The sequence below is a fragment of the Solanum dulcamara genome, chromosome 8 (assembly GCF_947179165.1).
Source record: "Solanum dulcamara chromosome 8, daSolDulc1.2, whole genome shotgun sequence".
Taxonomy (NCBI): domain Eukaryota; kingdom Viridiplantae; phylum Streptophyta; class Magnoliopsida; order Solanales; family Solanaceae; genus Solanum; species Solanum dulcamara.
Window position 1 is genome coordinate 52,268,538 of NC_077244.1, and position 12,056 is coordinate 52,280,593.

Below are 12,056 nucleotides of genomic sequence, written 5' to 3' on the forward strand. Positions count from 1 at the left end.
CCTTACCAAGAAAAACCAATGAGAAAAAATTTAGTGAAGAAAAAAAGAATACAACGCATATTTTACTCCCCTTGATGTTGACCACGATCCAAGCAATGGAGGTTTCTGTCACGCCCCAGGAGGGTACCCTAGATGTGGCCGGCACTCGAATACCATTGCTGGTCCCCAAGCGAACCACTTAGTCCAATCACACATCCAAATTTTTAGCAGAAGGTTTAATAAAATCCAAAAGACAGATATCTCAAGCGGGCACTCGAAACATTAAAATAGTGATTTAATGTGTTGAAGATTTCTCAAACATGGTGTGACTCAATGTCATATACTCAATACTAAAGTTAAGTTTTAAAAACAAACCCATCTAACTCAACTAAGTCTCCGTCCATGAAGCCTCTAACTCAATACTAGAGAGGTTCCAAGACAAGTCCAAGGCTACCTCAAATGACTAGCAACAGAATGAAAAGTAAAGAAAATAAATATGAAGTCCTCCGAATGAAAGGAGGTCTCACCAAAAGCTGAGTTAGGTCTGGTCTTCAATGATGTGCTTGTTGAGGACATCTATCACCTGTATCTGCATCATAAAATAATGCAGGCAAAATGGCGTCAGTACATAGAATATACAAGTATGTAAAATGGCTAAAAGGAAACTTACTTAGAAATACTTAAATCATAGGACTGAATTCTAAGAATAGCTCAACTCAATAAAGCATGAAGTAGAATAATATAATGCTTTCAACAACATACAATAAGAGATATAACTCAATATATGAAAATACGATAATTTAGTCTTTGGGAGGTTCTCTAACTGATAACCATCACTTATAATCTAGTGATGATACAACGCTTAAGAGTTTTCATTGCCGCAGACGTCCAATACCTTGTCCGAGTAAAGGAATCTCAACTCAATGGATCCAAAATCAATCACAATCCATCATTTTGGGACTTGAGAGGCATGACCTCTACCCTACGCTGGTTACATATTTTATGTGCTTACCCCATCTCGGTGCTCAATATTACTCCCTAAATACTTTATTATGCTCATATACAACAAGTGAGTAAAATACTCTAAATACTCGTTTAGTCGCTTTTGAACTTAACTCAAAACTCAACTCAACTCATCTCAACTAAAAGAATGTATTTAAAATAAAAATATAATTTGACTTCTCAACTCAATTTTAAAATAGACGTTTTAATGAAATATTGCTCAACTCATTTATAGTTAGAATGCTCATGCTCAAGATGCTACTCAGGAGATTTCTCAACTCATACTCAAACTCTTTCTCAATCGAAGATGACACTTGTTATTCAAACTCAAAATAAATGCATAAAATATTTAATGCAAAACGTTCACAACTCATTCTTTAAAACTCCGCCAATGCCTAATATAGAATTAAAACTCAATTAGGATTTGTATGAATGTAGACAAGAACTTACATTCTCAACAAAACTCAATTCAAGAAACACATCAAATAATATCATAATACATATACAATAACATAATGAAATTTATATACAAACTCAATAGGAATAATAGATAATTCAAGAACTCGATTCATCAAACTTTGAAACGCATCTCAACTAAGAAAACTGAAGATGTAGGCCACGTGGATGAACTCAATCCACATTATGGGTACCCTTATATACCTGGAATCGAAGAAACAATTGAAACGTGAAGACTTTATTTGAAATCTTGAACCCCAGATCTTTCTCCTCTCCAATCTTTTTCTCTCAAATAAATCTAAGTGTTTATGAGGATATGAGCGAATAGGGTACTGTTAAGGGGCTTAAAATAGTCCCAAAATGTCAAGGTTTTTTTTGGAAAAAGTGAAAAAAGTCTAGAATACCTTTTAAAATAAGCCAAATCTGGCCGTCTACGGATCGTTATATGACTCGTAGAAACTTCTACGGGTCGTAGAAGACCAATCATAGAATTGGACTGAAGGAAGGCTTGGGGTTTTTACGACTCATGTCTATGAGTCATAGAAACAACTCATCCTGCAGGCTTTCGAAACTCTAAGAAACTGAGTCTCTAAAGTTTCTCTACGAGTCATTTTTACGATTAGTAATAATTTCTACTGGTCTTCCTATTGACTCGTAACAAAAGTATTGAGGCTTGCATATCAGAATTTAGGCAAAGGCTCTGTGACTCATTTTCATGGGTCGTCAACATCCATACGAGTCGTAAGGTGACTCGTAAACCCTCTTCACACTTGACCAAATTTTTCCCTTTCTATTACCCACCCTACGAGTCCCTTCTAAAATTCGTAGAATCTTCTACGAGTCGTAGGGTAGCTCATAGCAACTGACATAGTCTATTTCCTCAATCTTTTCTCAACTTTTTACACGGTTCTCACACCTAGTCTAGACTAAAGTAACACGGGTGTTATAATATCCCCCCTCCCCCCTCCCCCCTCCCTCCCCCCTCCCCCTCCCCCCCCCCCCCCCCGCATCTTGGGATCATTCGTCCTCGAATGAAGACCAAGCTAAGAGTTTACATTCAAGGAACGAATACAATAAATGCTCAACAATCGAACATCCGGAAAATCAACTACTCAGACTCAGGAATACTCATCAGATACACAAACTCGGATGGAACTTTAAATCAAAGATAGGGAAAATGGACATTACCATCAACATAATCATTAGGAGGCATGAATAGATAAGGTTATCTATCTTTCATATCCTCTTCAGCTTTCCATGTAGATTCTTCAACGAACTGATTTCAGCATAGAACTTTCACGGACGCTGCCTCTTTGGTTCTCAATTTGTTAACCTGACGAACAAGGATTTGAACTGTGATCTCCTCATAACTTAGGCTCTCTTTCAACCCAATGCTCTCAGTCGGGACAACAAGTGAAGGATCTCCCAAATACTTCTTAACCAAAGAGATGTGAAACACGGGATGAATAGCTGCTAACTCTGGGAGAAACTCTAATTCATAGACTATGTTACCCACCCTCTTCACAATCTGGTAAGAACCAATGTAGTGGGGACTAAGCTTCCCTTTCTTTTCAAATCTCATCACACCCTTCATGGGTGAAACTTTCAAGTATACCCAATCATGCACTTTGAACTCCAAATCTCTCCTTCTAACATCAATGTAGGATTTCAGGCGACTCTGTCCAGTTTTCAACCCTCCTGAATGATCTTTACTTTCTCCATAGCTTGATGAACCAAGTCCGATCCAATCAACTCAGCTTCACCAACCTCAAACCAATTGATCGGTGATCTACATCTCCTCCCATATAGAGCTTCATAGGGAGCCATTTGAATGCTCGAATGGAAGCTATTATTGTATGCAAACTCAATAAGAGGTAAATGATCGTCCCAATTACCTTTGAAATCAATGACACTGTCTCTTATCATATCCTCCAAAGTTTGTATCTTACGTTCTACCTGGCCGTCTGTCTGCGGATGAGAAGCAGTACTAAGGTTCAGTCTTGAACCCAACCTTTGAATGACTTCCAAAATTGAGTTGTAAACTGAGCTCCCCTATCTGAGATGATAGACAAAGAAACTTCATGCAATCTAACAATCTCTCAAAGATATAGTCTAGCATACTCCTCTGTAGTGTCACTACAAGAAAATGGGTCTTCAACGAGAGGAAATACAACAGCTAAAATCCTTAAACCGGTCGTTATCATTCAATAATGATCGGAATAAATCTGGTCATCGCCGGTCTCTAAAAGCTCCATCATTAAAAGTTAATGAGTGGATTTTAATTTCGGTAGTTAAAAGTTTTTTAGCGACCATAAGAAATCCGATCGTTAAACCTCCTTTAAACAACCAAATAGTTTTTTTCATTAATTTTCATTCCGGTCGTTAAGAACCTTTAGGTACAACAACAAACAGTCTATATATGTAATTCATCTGGTGCACACACACTCCGTATATATCAATACATCTGAAAATAAAAAAATAATCAATATTCATATAAAAATTTGTAGTTCATTACAAAAGAACTAAGCATCAATGCCAAAGAATATACTAATTCTACTTGTAAAACATTGTATTGTCTAACTCATTATAGAAGTGAAAAAAGGAATTGTGACATGTACGGAAGGGGACATCTTTAAACAACTAAAAAAAGGAATGGGTCTCTCTTGTTCTTCAACTTGTTCATAAACATGTGAGTCACTTATATCTACTCCATACTTTCTTCAAGGATAGTTTCTTGGATGATCTTTTGGATAGACAGATGTAGACAGATTGCTGAAAGATTAACAAAAACAACTTAATTTAGTTCAAAGAATATTTATTCAAGTTAGTAAGGTGTGTAAGTTTTTTAAAATATAAGAAATTCACATTTCACTTGACAAAGACATGTCTTTTATGCCTAACCAACTTACATATATTTGAAGCATGAATCTCTATCAAGATATAATCAAATGCTACATGATGCCACCTTTAGAGTAGGTGAGACAGTCATCCTAGCACAACATCACATTTAAGTATGTGGATAAAATATTATGGAGAAAGAGCCTCATTTAAGTCAAAAAGAGAGTTCAAAAAGAAGTATCCAGGCATTCAACAGTATTAGAAAAAATTTAAATTTCATCAAAAATTAATGAATGAAACACTTCTATTAAACATCCAAAGATAACTCTTAGGGATGTCACAAGATTGCAGCATAAATGAGCAAGATATATATAAATTAAATATGCTAAGCTAAAAAAGAAGAGTAACCGTAACAAAAGAATTTTTTTTTACCTTCACAAAGATTAGCATTTTAAGAATAGCAATGTTCCAAAAGCAGAAATACTGCATAGTTTAGTAAAGACTAGATTCACTTAAAATTAGCTAGCATTCAACAATTAATACAAAAAGTTCTTACTTTCTTTTAATATGTTGCGTTCCCTACAATATTTCTAAGTATCTCCATGGTGACTCTTGAGAAGAAGATTATATCACTCTGAACCAGGGTGTCTATCTATATTATATAAGTTAACTTATATCTAAAATTAGGACATTAAATTAATCAATGCTTTGATGTTCTTTAATACTTAAAAATTAAGATACAAATAAAAATATAAATAATAGTCATAAATATACCTTAACATGAGCAGGAAGGAACAAATTGTTTTCACCTTTCCTGGGATGCTCTTTCCTTTAACTAATGCTCTTTATCAATACAACTTGCAAGCTATATATTTGGAGCTAAAATCAATTAGACAAAATATCTTAATTTAACCTTGCTATTTTCTTTTCTTAAAATACTATAAAAAGAGAAAAGGGATTCACAAGGACTCATGGAACTCCATATTTATTAATTTAGAAGATAACAATTTATCTCACTTTTTCCATCAAGAATATTTCAGTATTTAACACATATCTTGGAAACAAATTCATAATGAAGATCATTACAATCAAGACAATTATATACTAACAAGTAACAACTTTAAGAAAATCTGATTCTCCAATTCTATCGCAAGATTTTAAAAAAATGAATTACAAATCAAATTAGAATACATCTACATCAAAATATTAAGGTATTCTAGTGGACTTAAACAAAACTACTATAATACAAATATAAGGAACAGATAGCAGGAAGACAAAAAAATCTAAAATAGTCCACTATTTAGATTTAGGCTCAAAACAATCATATTTCTTTCACACGGAGCACTAATAATCCACATTCTTTGACAAAGTAATACACATTCAATCATAATCCTAACCACTGGTGGTTATCAAACGGAGACAAATCTCATGTGTGCCTCACCTCGCATGATATTTTTTTCCAAAGAAATAATATCCTCTCTTTTTTTTCAAACAAACTAGATTGGAAATATTCCCTCCTTCCCCATTTCTTCCCCAAACAGAAACACAACAGAGCTTGAAAATTATCCATATAAAAATAATTCTACTCACTCACTATGGAGAAAAATAAATTCAAGTGTCATCCCTTATGACTTATGAGGTACCCTTCATTGACGAGGCACCAGTCACAATAGCTTGAAGCAATGCCTAAAGTAAGCTATAAATGACTACTCAAAGTATCAAGACCAAAACAAGACAAAGATTTCCAAAAAGTTGATACCAATTGATTCAACAATCTTTTTCGATGCACCAAAACCATGCATGCTTAATGCAACTTTATTATCAAGTATGTTTTCTCCTTTAATAGCATATCTCATCAAATTTAAAAAGAGCTAGAGAGAGATCTAGTATGGAGGAAACAAGATAAACCTCATTAGAGAGTTGGAAAAAAAAGCTTTAATAAATTCAAATATTAGTTGTTGAAGTAAACTGCACAAAATTTTAAAATACAAATCAAGTTGTGGTTAAGATCTATTGTGAACCACATAAATCAAGCCAAGCTAGCAGTATTTTCAAGAATATGCGTAATCGATCTTCCAAATAATGATACAAGAAATCACTCTTTCAGTTGAACAGAGATAATAACATCACATACAAACAATAACACCATGACAGCAACATTCGAAATGTAGCAGAATAACTCCACATTCACACCTTGTAGAGTTAAATGTAAAAAGATCGGACATCCTTTCTACCTAGTTTTTCAACTCTGATTATCTTTCACAAACAAAAAAAAATGGTCCACCAACCCATTCCATCCAGTTTATTGTTGTATAAGATTAGGACCAGGAGATGGCACGTAGAAAACCTCATGAAACTAAGAAACATTCCCCAATGAGCACGAACTCAAATACTAGTATTATAACAGCGAAAAATTGCAGGTGTCCAAATGACTTTTCCTATGCTTCCATCATAAGAATTGATATACTTTGACGAGTCAAAAGAAAATGAAAAGGAAAGCTAACTTTGTTGGACATGATTTTGACTTAAGCAAGTTTTAATAACTTAACATAATAGTAATTTTCAGTTGCTTAACATATGAAAAAGAAAGTAGTTTTCATCAATTGTTACTCACGGAAAGAAAGTGACTATAAATTATACAAAAGGATTATATACTGTACAAGTGAATTGATAAATGTCAGTACAAGGAGTATTGAAATGAAAAAGGGATCTAGTGTCACATCATTGAGGCTAAGAATAAGGAAGCATCAGCAACTCGAGAAGTAATAATGACATTCAGTCTAAAATTGTGAAGACATTCAAAAATCGGAGCTACTCCCAGGTACACACATAAACATCCTTCAGAGAAAGTGTTGCTACTATACTCATAATGCTTATGTAACCAAGGATCTGCAGAATGAGGATGAAGCGATTACTATTAAGATTTAACATATGAACCCACATAGAAGCATCAGAAAAATAAGAAATCACACCTGCATAACACAATATTTGTACCTGAGGGAATAAATGATCCTTACATGACCTATTGAAAATACTTTATATTACCAAATTTTACAGCAACATGTCTAAGATGATCCTCCTACTTTGAATGTACCCCGAAATCTTTTTTGTCAGTACGATATGATTTTTCAGCTCGGGGGAAGAATGAGAAAATGGAAGACAATATAAAGGTAGTTAGTACATCAACTTATTTTCACCTATCGTAAGCAAATTATACCTGATCTAATAACAACTTGATGAGCTAGACCAATAGTTATGGAAATTCCCAATTTGCTTGCAAGTTGTAAGACTTCATCCTGAGTGTCAAATGGATCATCTATTCTCCATATTGTCAAAGAGAACATATTTATTTGCTGGAGAAAAAGCAATACAGAAAACCAAAGAAAAATCTAGGCATATCACATACTCGCACTCATGTTTGTAATATTGAAAACTCCATTCTCCGCAATAAAAGGTAAGATCAGTTGCATCCACTTTGAGATTGTACAACACTAATAGTTATCAATTATCATCAAACAAGAAAATTATCACACTTCTAGCATACTGACGAGTAGATGAATCAGCTAAAGGAACTTGAAATGTCTATATATATATATATTGAAACAAAAATAACTATTTAATAAGGAATCACAGTATGGGGATCATAACCCTTGCCACTTGATCTTATGACCTGAAAACGTTCAGCAAGGGTGAGCTCTTCTAGGAATTCCAACACTAAATAATCTAACTCCCTCACCTTATGAAGTAGTTTTAAAGCTTCTATTGGTCGACTTTCCCCATATCCAGTACAACAACCTATGTAAACTTTTTCACTTCGCCTTTAATTAGGATTCAGCCTCTGTAATTCTATGAATTATGGAACAAAAAAATGTAAGGAAAAAATCCCTCATTTTATTATCGTTGTACGTACAATAGTATTAAATAATCTCACCAGTATGATCTCACAGTTATAAAATCAGGTGTGTCGCCACCTAGTTCTTCCTTTCAAATCTGATAATTACAACACCATAAACAACACAAATCGGGTCATATAATTAAAATATAGCACTAAAGAAAGAGAAAAGAGTGCCTTAGAAGTGGAATCTGATCATTGAACTCCAACCTACTTTCAGCTTCAATTACTATAAACAATCCAGCATTTCCATTATAGACAACTACAAGAAATAGACAACTTCAATTAAGTCAGATTATGAAGTTTAACTTGTGCTTTAACTTTATCCCATTTCAAAGGAACAATAGGAAATAATTAAAAAAATCATCTCACATTTGCTAAAATGAAATTGACAACATGTATAGTTACCACAATTTTGCATAAAAGTCCAAATTGGAACTAAAAATGTATAGACATCAAAAGAAAGAGACCTGGAGAAGTGAGCATGTTACACATGGTATGGGTGATAATGTCCATATTTAGTAAACACGAATTTGAAACCCATGGAGCCAATCAGCTTCACACCCTAATTTCATCAAATATGCTAAATTCAATAGAAAAAAAGGTGAGCGAGACTGTAAACTCACCTTCGCTATATGGAGATTAGGGCTCCAAAATGTATTCCTTCCGTATGTGAGAGGAGAAATCTGGGGTTTTTCTATTCCAATCTAGTGTCCAATTTTGATATATGGCCCAACTATCTCCAATTTTTAAGTAGATTTGAACACACACCCCTTTTCCAACCTTTTACCTACTTAGAAGATGAGAAAATATGTTGATGAGCAAGATCTAGAATCTTTTCTTTAGTAGATTTTTCACTCGATTCCCCCAATTTAGGTGTTTTAGGAGAAGTTGTTTATGATTTAACTTTTTATAAGAAATAAATAGGATAAATCAATATCCATAGCTTTTCTTTTTAATAAGTATAGTGTTGTTGACAAGATATTATTATCCTTTGGCTATTACTAAGTCAAAAAATTATTTTGATGACCAAAAAAAAAATTCGTTGTTATAAGTACACATGACTGAATTTTTATCCGGTCATTGTGACGTGGTCGTTAAAAGTCAAGTTTTTTGTAGTGTGTCCGTAGCCTTAACCTGCAAGAAATGGGCCGATTTGGTCATCCTGATGATAATCACCCAAATAGAGTCATGTTGTCTGGGGAACCGCAGTAGACCTGTAATGAAGTCCATATTTATCATCTCCCATTTTCATTCTGGATTCTCAATATTCTGAGGTACTCCACAAGGCCTTTGATGCTCAAATTTGACTTGTTGGTAGTTCAGGCATTTGGACACAAACTCCGCTATATCTCTTTTCATTCCACTCCACCAGTATACTTCTCTCAAGTCCTGGTACATCTTTGTAGAACTTAAGTGGATGGAATACTTGGAATTATGGGCTTCTGCCATGATTATCTCTCGGATGCCATCAATATTTGGAACACACAATCTCTCTCGATACCTCAACACTCCATCTCCCCCTTTGACAAAAACAATCACTTTCTGCTTATGAACGTCATCTTTTAGTTGGAGGAGAATGAGATATTGATCTTGCTTTTTCTTCACCTCTGCAGCTAGAGATGATGCAGCTCTATTCTGAACAATAGTACCACTGTCACTATAGTTAACAGTTGAACTCCCAAATATGCAAGTCTATGCACCTCTTTAGCTAATTCTTTCTTTCCCTCTTCTACATGGGCCGTACTCCCTATAGATAATCTGTTAAGAGCATCAGCAACAAATTAGCCTTACCTAAGTAGTAGAGATGCTCATATTATAGTCCTTGAAAAACTCAAGTCATCTCATCTGTCTCAGGTTTAGCTTCATATGTGTATAGGCTCTTGTGATATGTGAACACATCAACATGCACACCATAAAGATAATGACGTCAAATCATGAGAGAAAATACTATGGCTGCCAACTCAAGGTCATAAGTCGGGTAGTTTCTCTCATGAATCTTAAGTTGTCTAGAAGCATAAGCTATCACATTTCCCTTCTGCATCAACACAATACCCAATCCAACTCTGGACGCATTGCAATAGATAACAAAACCATCCATTTCCTCGAGTGGGGATAGCACTGGAGCAGTAGTCAACCTTGTTTTCAACTCTTGAAAACTTTTCTCACAAGAATTTGACCATTGGAACTCGGCCTTTTTTTCAGATAGCTTAGTCAATGCTGAAGATATGGATGAAAATCCTTTAACAAATCTGGTAGTAGCCGAAAACCCAAGAAACTTCTTATGTCAGTCGGGAATGTGGGCCTTGGCCAGTTCTTAACTGCTTCAATATTTTGTGAGTCAACTCGGATACAATCTCTAGAAATAATATGGCCTAAGAATGCCACATATTCTAGCCAGGACTCACACTTGAAAAACTTAGCATATAACTCCTTTTCCTTGAGAGTTTGGAGGACAATTCTAAGATGGTTAGCATGCTTTTTCTCATTCCTCGAATAGATCAGTATGTCATCGATAAATACAATCCTAAACATATCTAGATATTGCTTGAACACTCTATTCATGAGTTTCATAAATACTATAGGAGCGTTAGTCAAACCAAAGGACAAGAGTAAAAGCTCATAGTGACCATACCTAGTTCTGAAGGCTATCTTTGGGATGTCATACTCTCTTTCTTTCAGCTGATGATAGCTTGATCTGAGCTCTATCTTGGAGAAACAAGTGGCACCCTAAAGTTGGTCGAAAAGATCATCAATCCTCGGAAGGGGGATACTTATTTTTTATAGTAACTTTGTTCAGCTAATGATAGTCAATGCACATTCTCAAGGATCCTCCTTTCTTTCGCACAAACACGATAGGAGCGCCCCAAGGTGAGACACTTGGCATAATAAACCTCTTATCTAGGAGATCTTTACGGTGCTCTTTCAACTCGGCAAGATCCATTCTATATGGTAGAATAGAGATAGGTTGCATATCGAGAAAGAAATCAATCCCAAAATCTATCTCTGTATTAGGAGACACTCCAAACAGATCCTCAGAAAACACTTCATGGAACTCATTCATAATCAAGAACAACTCAAGAGTAGTGGACTCAACACCATCATCCTTGACTCTAATGATGTGGTAAATACACCCTTTAGAGATCAACTTCTTGGATTTAAGGTAGGAGATAAATATACCCTTTGGAATGGCAAGCCTACCTTTCCACTCTAAGACTGGCTAATTTGGGAAACTGAACTTAACCACTTGAACAAGAATAAAGCCAGTCCATGCCAAGAATCACATCAAAATCAACCATGTCTAACAAAACTAAGTCAGCCATGGTATACTTGAGATAGATTGACATGATACAATCTCTATAGACCCTCTCTACTAAGATAGACTCATCGACAGGAGTGCAAACACTGAAAGGCTTAAGAAAACGCTTAGGAATTTTATCAAATTTATTTGCCACATAAAGGGTCACAAATGACAAAGTGGAACTCGTATCAAGTGAAACATAACAATCAAAAGAGAATACTTGTAGCATATAGGTGACAACATCTCACAAGTTTTCATGATCCTAGAAATTATCCATAATATATAGGTGGTTTGGACCTTCGCTTTTACCTGCAGTAGTACCCATCTGGTTACCCTGAGTTGGTGGTGCCGCGGAAGAAGATTGAGCTCTGTCTCCCAACATCGGACAATCCCTATGGAAATGACCCTCCTTACCATAGTTATAGCAACCCTTGGTACCCCCTCTACACTCTCTCAAATGGAGTCTGCCACACTTGCTACAGAGCGGCTTCCCTTTCAGTCCCTCGGCCACACTCCCTTGGGATTAGAAACCCTGAGCTCTAGAATTTTGGTAACTCTGGGAATTCTGATCATGCTTGTGGTTCAGGG

General features: G+C 35.3%; 1 long non-coding RNA gene across 3 annotated transcripts; it reads right to left on the minus strand.

The window, feature by feature from the left end:
- Window positions 1-3,927: 3,927 nt before the first annotated feature.
- Window positions 3,928-9,112, minus strand: LOC129900532 (uncharacterized). 3 transcript variants are annotated; one of them, XR_008769643.1, is made up of 4 exons: window positions 8,794-9,112; window positions 7,493-8,429; window positions 5,050-5,140; window positions 3,928-4,209 (listed from the first exon to the last, which is right to left on the minus strand). It is a non-coding gene; the product is annotated as an uncharacterized LOC129900532 (long non-coding RNA). The 3 variants fall into 3 exon arrangements; XR_008769644.1 differs by lacking the exon at window positions 5,050-5,140 and having other exon boundaries at window positions 8,794-9,111; XR_008769642.1 differs by lacking the exons at window positions 3,928-4,209; window positions 5,050-5,140 and adding an exon at window positions 6,886-7,164 and having other exon boundaries at window positions 8,794-9,111.
- Between the last annotated feature and the right edge of the window lie 2,944 nt (window positions 9,113-12,056).